Genomic DNA, 9,297 nt, shown 5'->3' with positions numbered 1-9,297 from the left:
ATAGTCGTGGTGGAAAAGTTTTTGAAGTATGTTAGCTTCCCGCCAAAGCAGGTTGCACTGCTAAAGTGGCAGTTGCATTTCTCCACTAGTTTACACCCGAAGACGGATGGACAGACAGAAAGGGTCAATGCTTATTGGAGTGCTGCCTAAGACACTTTGTGAGTTCACGTAAGAAAGATTGGGTAATACTATTAGACATAGCTAAATTCTCATATAGCTTGCAATGAAGCGAATCTATCAGGCGAACACCATTTGAGTTAGCCATAGGACAACAACCACAAAATCCACATTCACTAACAATTGCATTTGAGGGTGAGAGTTTGGGGGCCTACAATATGGCCAAAGGAGGAGCAACTTGACACTGCTATGTCCTACTTGGACAAGGCATCAACAAAGATGATGAAGTTTTCCAACTCCAAGCGTTGTCCCTCAGATTATAAAATTGGGTATATATTTTTTGTTATGTTTAACCCAAGGCAGTTTAAGGAACTGATAGACATGCACCAAAATTTGGTACGAAAGTATGAGGGACTATTTTGGATCATTGCCAAGGTGGGAAAAATCTCATATAAGTTAGAGTTACCACCTTATCTTAAGATCATCTCGTCTTTCATGCTAGTGGGCTCAAACCATACCATGAAGACACTACCATGCATTATCGGCAAATGGAGGCTATTATTGACTACCAAGCAATGTTGGAAAAAGGGAAACAAGCCACTATCATGTTCATCATCCACTAGAAGGGACAATCCCCAGAAGAAGATACATGGGCACGATACAAAGACTTGTGGCAATTCAAAGACAAAATTTGAGAGTTCATGCAGCAACAATGCCCTGTGGTCGTCACAACATAAGTTGGTAGAGAGTGTGATGACCTACCACGTCATCACTCCACTTAGGCACCACGTGGCATAATGTTGTCCATGTGGAAGACTTACATTGGAAGAACACTAATCCTTAGTGGAATATTCTAGAAATACATGGAGAATTTTTTGGATGACCTTAGAATCCCATGGATTTGCATGGAAGGTCCTTAGAATCTACTAGTTGTGTAGAATATTCTAGAAAGATGACTTATTTGTAAATAAGTAGGGAATTGTATGAAAACTATTATTTTTAGAAGGCTTCGTCTTTCTAAAAAGCTTGACTGAATCGGCTATAATATTATCAAATTTACCATTATTTTTAGTGGTTTATAGTACAATATTTTTATTTCAAAGCAAAGAAAACACCATTAATCATGAACTCTGAATTAAATAGAATTACACCTTCATTTGAGAAACAAGCAAATTTTTCTTGGCCATTCAAATTGGAAATGTTGACTTTTTTAGTGAGGGGGGAAGTGAAATTTTTTTAGGTTCTCTGCATAGTTAAGCATCAACTAATATGAGATCATTTTCCTAATAGCAAACACCAAAATCTTACATAAGTTAATTTCTAGCACTTTGTAGTATTACCCATGATTGATAGTGCCTCTAAGTCCTGCATAGCGAAGTAGCTAAATTAAGTAGATTTAACTCAATGTTCTTCCATTTTAATTTAATCTAGTTTTATATGCTTATAGATCATGTGCCCTTATAAGGATCAGATGAGAACCGAGTACAATCCTAGACATTTCAAAGTAATGACTCATAACGCTCTCCACATTCTTTGGTAGATGCTCCATACCAAGCATACTTAACTCTATGGTTCCCTCTAGCTCTCATTATGTTCTCCAAATTCTCTTGAAAAACCTTAAGCCATGCCTTTTCCATCAGTGTATGAGAACTGGTCCAATGGAAAAGACACGGGTTGAGGTTTTCAAGAGAATTTGGAGAACCTGACGAGAGCTAGATGGAACCCTGAGTTGTTGATCATGCTTGTATGGGGCATTAACCAAGAATGGGAGATCATTATGCATCTTGGGTTTGAAATCCCTAGGATTGTAGCCGTTCTCATCCGTATAAGATCATATCTACTAGCCATATAAACCTAGATTAAATTAAAAAATGGAGAACATTGACATGAAGTATACCATAGCCATATATAAACTTTATCTTCTACTCTAGATATCTAGATGTTTCTAGAATATCTAGATATTTAATCCTCAAGTATCAACAATCATGCTTGACAGATGAACCCCTTCTTCAAGTTGACCCCAACTTTAAGAATAGACCAAGCTAAGAAACAGAAGATTACAACTCTATAACCAACTAAAAAAATAAACTTGAATCAAAACTAGAAAAATTAATCCCAAAGATCAGGTTATTCAATCTAGTTCTTCATATCGGGAACACTCAAAATATTCAATCAAAACTCTCTCAAATACGAACTCTATCTTACTTGATTGTGTTCTGCTTGTATCTCTCTATGTCTGTGTGCAAAAATATTGTAGAAAACCCAACCCTATTCATAGGCCATAACTTTTCCTACTTTAGGTTGAAATCGGTGATCTTTTACTACTTCCCTTTCCTTGTTGCCTTAAACTAACTCCCACGTCTTGTACTTCATTCACTGCCTTGAACTTCTTTCTCCCCACTAAAACTTCTTCTCCTAATCCCACTTGGACTCTATCTAAGAGGAACATGCTGGTGGAACTAGTTTATTACATCTGTGCTCCTATTTGCCACACATCAAAATCTTCCTCGATCCAATACCTTTCTTCTATTACGAAAGAGGTCTCTAAAATATCAATCAATCATTCTATCAAATGACTTACCATTTTCTGTTGCATCTCGATGGAGAGATTAAGATGGAATGTTGACATCTTGACCTTCAATGAAACTCGTAATGCTATTACTAATTAAACTCGTGCTAATATGTCAAGAGATGAAAGTTTTACTGAAAGAAGCTAGGAGATGGTAGTATCCAAGAACTTGGACATAGTGATTCTGCATTAGTTGAAGCCACTGTTGAATACCTCTCTAATCTAGATTCTACCATCACTTATTGTCGTAGAACTTCCATCTCTTGGCATATTAGCAGGAGTTGAATTAGTAGTATCATTAAGAGTTCCATTGAAGGTCAAGTTATCAACATTAGATTGATTTTTTGATAGAATGATTGATTGATACGACCTATTTTTCAATGTACACGTGCAAATACAACTTTGCAAATGAAATTTGCTGCCTTTTTCTAGTAAAAAAGTTATAGCACACTGAAAATACACGTATGTAAAAGAAAAGTAATAAACACAACCTGTATTGACCACTTAAAAAATACGGACAATTATTTAAACTAGCATACATTTAAAACACTGGAGATTTCTTTGGAAATTCTTGTCTTGACGTTTTCTGGATCTACACCAAATCAACAATCACTGTGCTAGAAGTCTCTCCATTGTAGACAAAGTTTTTCCATCACTCTCTTTTAATGACAATTTTTTTTCACTTACATCACTCCTCACGTACTTGGCGGTTCTCCAATTATATGATCCGATGAATTGAGATTTTGAAAAATGAAAAAAAATAAAACTTGAAGGAATTTCACTTTCTGGTGATAGAATCACCATAACAAGTTTGTCCGAATGGTTTTTTGTATCGAATTCAGGAGAGGAAGTTGTTCGAAAAGGAATTAGACCAAAATGAAACATATTCCTAGAGAGATTTCTCCAATTTGTGGAGGTGAATGAATACGTGCTAATAGATGGTCTACCCTTTAAAGGTTGTATTAATGTCAGGACCCCAAAACTCAGAGCTTGATTAATGGGCAAGAATACCCTAGTTGAAATCCTCAAGAATTACGAGGAGTTGGAGAAATTGACCCTTTTTCATTGTACCTACATGTCGATCGATGTGAGCATTCGTCACCAGAAACACAAGTTATTAAAAATTTCTTAAATGCATGGACGAAAAATTTGCCTAGTTTCTAAAAGCCTAGATATCTAAGAACACCAATTTATCTAGGCTTTCATAAATTAGGCAAAAAATTTGTTCATGCATATGAGAAATCTCTAGTAACTTGAGATTCGATGAATGCTCACATTAATCGACATATAGAAACAATGATGAAGGGTCAGTGTCTCCAACAATTCACAATTATTAAGGATTTCGATTAGAGTATTCTCGACCAATATGCAATTAACCTTTGGGTTTTAGGGTCATAATATTGACACAACCTTTAAACAGATGAACTATCTTTTAGCACATATTAGTTTAACTCCACAAATTAAATAAATTTTCCTTGAAATATTTTTCCTTTCCATATAACTCTCTTATTAACAGCTTGGTCTCCTGAATTTGATATTAAAAACCATGTGGACAAACTCGTTACAGTGGTCTATCACAAGAAAGTGTAATCCTTCAAAAAAGAATCATTTTTCAAAAACTCAATCCACCGGAGCATGTAATCAAAGCACACCGAAGTTCGTGGAGTGATGCAAGTGAAAAAATTGACATTAAAAGAGAGTGATGAAAGAACATTGTCTACAATGGCGAAACTTATAACACAAAGATTGTTGATTTGGTGTAAATCCAAATAAAGTCGTGACAATGATTTCAAAAGGAATCTTTAGCATTTGGGATATTGAGCTTATTGAGTGTAAATCTTTATCTAAAAGATTGATAATCAAGTCTAGAGATTCACTATCTCCGTTAGTGACAGTATCGTTAAGTTTTACATGTTTCTTTTTTGCATTCTGAGAGAATGTTGGGCTTTGATAGCTCGAGTAGGTTGCACAGGTAAATATGGGTCAATTATTATTAATTTTTTTTGTTGACTCTTAAATTTACGTTTTCCCCTCAAATGAATTTGTTTTTAATTTTTGCTCCTCGTATTTTTTATATACTAGTTCCAGCACGTTTATTCCAAAATATTTCATGTAAATTTTGTATTGCAAATGACATATTTTATCCTCTTCAAATTTATTGGTATTTACCCAAAAAAATCCATCATTTTTGCGATAGAAAGTGCATATATCTTCCTAATAAAAAGAATACATCCTTAATTATAAAATTGATGAAAAATGCATAAAGTAAAATAACTAACTATGTACAAATACAATATTCAAACGAGGATACAAAAATACCACATGCTAGGGGCTAATGTTTACAAAGCAACAAACTATTGTAATTTCTCAATAATAATAATGACATAACAATTAAAAGTTGTATAATAACATCAAACAAGAAATATAAACACTAAACAAAACAAATAAAAAGGAATAAGAGAAGAGATCATAGAGATTTTCTCTCTCTTTTTTTCCAACTGTTTCAAGTGTGTGTAATATTGTGTCAAATGTCAGTATTTATAGGATAAGATTGAGGAACACAAAGAGTTGTCATGAATATTCATTAATCCCTTTGAGATCATGGATGAGTATGAGAGGTGTATTAAATATCATGATAAATATAATTAGTGGGAGTTACATATATTCACATAATGGAGAGTTAGTGGTAATAAATTTATGTAACACACTTCACATTAATACAAATATTTATATTATATATAAAAGAATATAATATTAGTTTGTATGGTTTTTTTCTTTTTGTGAAGGTCAAACATAACCATTCATATTTTCAATTGGAAGATGAACAAAAAACATCGATGAATTACTCCAACATGAAATTAATACAAAGAATACATATTTAAGAGACTTTATGGTGGTTAATTCATGCACTAATGTGATGATTTATAATTTTATATTTAATTCATTAAATAATTTATAATATTTAAATTTAATGTAGGGGTAAACCCATAATCTAACTTTTGCCTAAAATTCTTTCCACTTTTAGTATAACTAGTTTCTGGACACGTGCGTTGCACGCGTGTCCCATGCAATATCTTATAAATTCGTTAGGACGATTAAAATTCAATGAAAACATGCGTGTAATGAGTACTAAAATGCAACAATGTCAAATAAATGTTATGATAATAATATTTTTTTCATAGAAAATTAAATTAAAGAAGACTAATAGAGAAATATAAAAAAACAAACACAAAAGTAAAAAATAACATACACATCCTTCTTAAGACTTTAATCACAACATTATATAAATGGAAAAAGAAATAGAAAATCCGTACATAATTTTCTAAGTTTTTGTCGACACCTTCTCTCATATCCAATCAAAATTCAAATGTCTTCTCATCGAGTCAAACTAAAGCATGAATCAAATAGAAAAATCACTTTATTTTCGTAAAGTGATATATAATCAGACTAAGGTAGATATATCATATACTTTAGATGTTGATGACTTCACTACTGTAACTATAAAATGGAAAAGGATAATTTTGGATGTGAGTTTCATGAAACAAAAAAGATGAATTTATATAGATAAAAAATAGAGGAATACCAAAAGACATCTTAAAGTTTTAAATTAAATATTTGAAGGTTTCAAAGGGTCAAAATAGATAAAAGAGAACAACTTTAAAAATATTAAATATATGCAATGAAACTCCACTAAAATCTGGAAGAGTAAACAATCCTCCTTTAAACACTTGAACTCTCCATTTACTCAATGAAGTAATTGATTATCACTAATATTTAAACATGTAAGTAAATAAATATTTATAATATTTTAATTTAGTGTAGGGGCAAAATGGTATTTCAACTTTCAACTTTTTTTTGTTCCCACTTTTAGTAATATATCATATGATATATGGTGACTAGTGTTCGAACACGTGCGTTACACGTGTATACCGTGCCAATTAGTTTAAATACTTCTAAAATATAAGTGTACGATGTGTAAAATACAAGCCCGAATCAATGAACAGTGAGCATATTCAACTCATATTATGATCATTGCAAGACACATCATACAAAAATATTGTTATCAAGTGAATTTGAAAACTAATACTATAACGACTTCAATTATACAATTCTTATAATATATCAAGTATTCAACTTGTTAAAAGTTCTTTGTTTAATATGTTACAACACATAATTCAAATGTCGACATTATAGTTACAAAATATTTAATGCCTTAAAGTTTCCGCCTTCTTTTTAAGGAATAATACCCTCCACTTTTTTTACAGATGCATATATATCGAGAACTTGTCGTCGAAGAAGAGTGGTGTTTTGTAATATTTGTAGAGAAATTCGCTCAACATATGTCTTCCTTAGGATGGCTAGTAGATCATTATCTATTTCATAGTCTTCTCCTACAAAATAAAAGTATTATTTGTTATAAAATAATCATTGTTTAAATATTTAATTGACATATATAAATAATAATTACATGTATATGTACCCTTTGTCTTCTTTGGCTCATTCAAAATTATTAATTCAACCATCAGTAAATTTCGACAAAAGAAATTACACATATAGTTGAATTATGAAATACAACACAATCTGTGAGATATTAACAATATGGTAGAAAAAAGAAATCAATATAAACCAAAAATTATATGGTGCAAAAAATAAATGCATATTAAAAAAAGATAACTTTGAATATATCTTCTATATTACCTTTAAAGCATGAACTCCTAACTTGAATGTTAAATTACTATAATATCCCTAACTTAGATTGTGACTTTTTCGATGAGTTGTGGCCTTTCCGATAAGTTGTGATTTTTTTCAAAGGGTTGTGATTTTTTGATGAGTTGTGATTTTTCCAAAGAGTTGTGACTTTTTCAATAAGTTGTGACTTTTCCAAAGAGTTGTGACTTTTTCAATAAGTTGTGACTTTTCCAAAGAGTTGTGACTTTTTCAATAAGTTGCGACTTTTCCAAAGAGTTGTGACTTTTTCATCAAGTCGTGACTTTTCCAAAGTGTTGTGACTTCTCGAAAAGGTCATGATTTTTCAGATAAGACACAAAAAATATTTGTTCATACTACCCTTTGTTACTATAAATAGATGGACTTCCTCTCATTTTCCAACCACAATTTTTTCTAATTTTCTACTCTTCTTCTTCTTGCATTTTTATTTATTTATGTAATTTATCGTCGTTGAGTGAGTTCGAAGTTTAGCAAAATATGAGGTACCATTATTCTGATGAAGTAAGTCGTTCTATCCTAAGAGGGTATATTCCATAACCTTGAGTACTTGAGGAAAATACTTTAATTTTAATGATATAATAATAAATTTTTTGCTTAATATACACATTAGTATGTAGTGTTCCAATATATGAAGTTAACATAATGTAGTCTAAATTCATTTGTATTTTTTTAACAATTCTCTTGTGATGTAGATATATACTTCTGAATAATTTTTTTCAAAATTTTGAGAATTGTCACGATTTGTTTTTGATGCTCAAGACAAAGAATGACTTTATTTATCAATATTACTTATGTGATTTAGACTCCCAGAAAGTTTGCTTCAAAATAATTATTACTATATAAACATTACCCTTTTGTTTTACTTATTTACTATTTCTTAATATTTTAGTATTTTAGGCGAAGAAAAGTTATTTACTTATTTATGAAGAAAAATTCATATGACTTGTAATAACGCCAGTTGAAGTTTGTATTAGTTTAGTTTTTATTATTTATTTAATAGCTAATTTTATGAGATAAATATTTCCATTAATGCAAATATATATTTATATTTAGGTAGGTATTTGTATTTAAACTTAAGTATTATATATGTCACAAATGTATTATCAAGTTAATGAGATCTTCTAACTTGAAAATATATTATTTTAAAACGTTCTGAAAAAAAAACTCACAATAAATGTGAAAATATGTGAATATATAAAATGTAGTTGTTTTCTTCACATGTTCATATGACATCTAAACAATTTAACAATACACATGCAAAGCACTTATGGTTAGATGACATGAAAAATACAAAACAAATATTGTCTATAAAATAATATTAATGAGATAAGACTAATTACATGATCAAACCTCATCAAATTGAAATAAATATATACATAATTGTATTTAACTAATAATTTCTTTTATTGACCATCTTCATAGGTTTGCGTGAATAAGAGATATATATGACGATCCACATTGAACGTTCACAAAAGAATCTGCAATATTATTTTTTGCCAATCTTATTATTCAAATCTTCAGTTAAATAAGCAATACTATTTATTATAACATATATTTTTGAAATTGGTAATCACGTGCAACACACGTGTCAGAAAACTAGTATATATATACACACTTATGGACCAACCTAAAAAACAAATGAATTGCATATAAGAAAACTTGAAATCATCATATATTACTAAAATAAAACCAATAGAGCTACATAAGAATAACGATAAAAGGGATCATACAAGAAATAGGATAAATGAGAGGATTTAAGCTTTTAAGTAACAAAACAAAATGAAAGAAGAAGAGGCATACCTGTTGAGCTTGTTTCATCCAATGGTGAGGGTTACCCATATACTTGATATCCATTTATATAAGATGTTTAATGACTAAAACTT

The sequence above is a fragment of the Solanum verrucosum genome, unplaced genomic scaffold, assembly GCF_900185275.1.
Source record: "Solanum verrucosum unplaced genomic scaffold, falcon-dt-bn FXZP01000151.1, whole genome shotgun sequence".
Lineage (NCBI taxonomy): Eukaryota > Viridiplantae > Streptophyta > Magnoliopsida > Solanales > Solanaceae > Solanum > Solanum verrucosum.
The sequence above is the reverse complement of the archived record's forward strand: the minus strand, read 5'-3'. Positions refer to the sequence as shown.